The sequence below is a fragment of the Eubalaena glacialis genome, chromosome 3, assembly GCF_028564815.1.
Source record: "Eubalaena glacialis isolate mEubGla1 chromosome 3, mEubGla1.1.hap2.+ XY, whole genome shotgun sequence".
Classification (NCBI taxonomy): Eukaryota; Metazoa; Chordata; class Mammalia; order Artiodactyla; family Balaenidae; genus Eubalaena; species Eubalaena glacialis.
The window spans coordinates 55,678,248-55,678,723 of NC_083718.1; positions in this window are offsets into that span (position 1 = coordinate 55,678,248).

The window sequence follows — 476 nt, forward strand, 5'->3', positions numbered from 1 at the left end:
GAGAGGCCGGCAGGAAACTGACACCCCCTCACTGGAGAGCCTGCCCAGCCGGGGTGCAGGGCACCATCCCCGTCTGAACTCACTCCACAGCTCAGCCGTCTCCCAGTGACCCAGACGCATCACCACAGCCCCAGGGCTGATCCCCGACCAAGGTCAGAACTCCCCCCAGTGTGACGGCCCCTATGCCACTCCTGTGGTGGAAGGGATGGCAGGCAGAGACCAGGAGTAGAGTCTTTTTATTAATGGCTGCGTTTTCAAAGAACCATTTTGTTACAAGGAAAGCTCCCCAGGAAGGGATTGCATTAGTGCAACAAGGGAGAGCCTTGATATCAGGCTCTCCAGACACTTCCAGGTGGAGACTTTTGGCCTAGGCCGGCCACCGGGAACTCGGGGGCTGGGAGGACACATGGCCCCTCCCCCGCCCCGATGGGGCGCTAAGGCACCCGGCCCTCCTGGGTGGGCGAAACCCCGTGCCG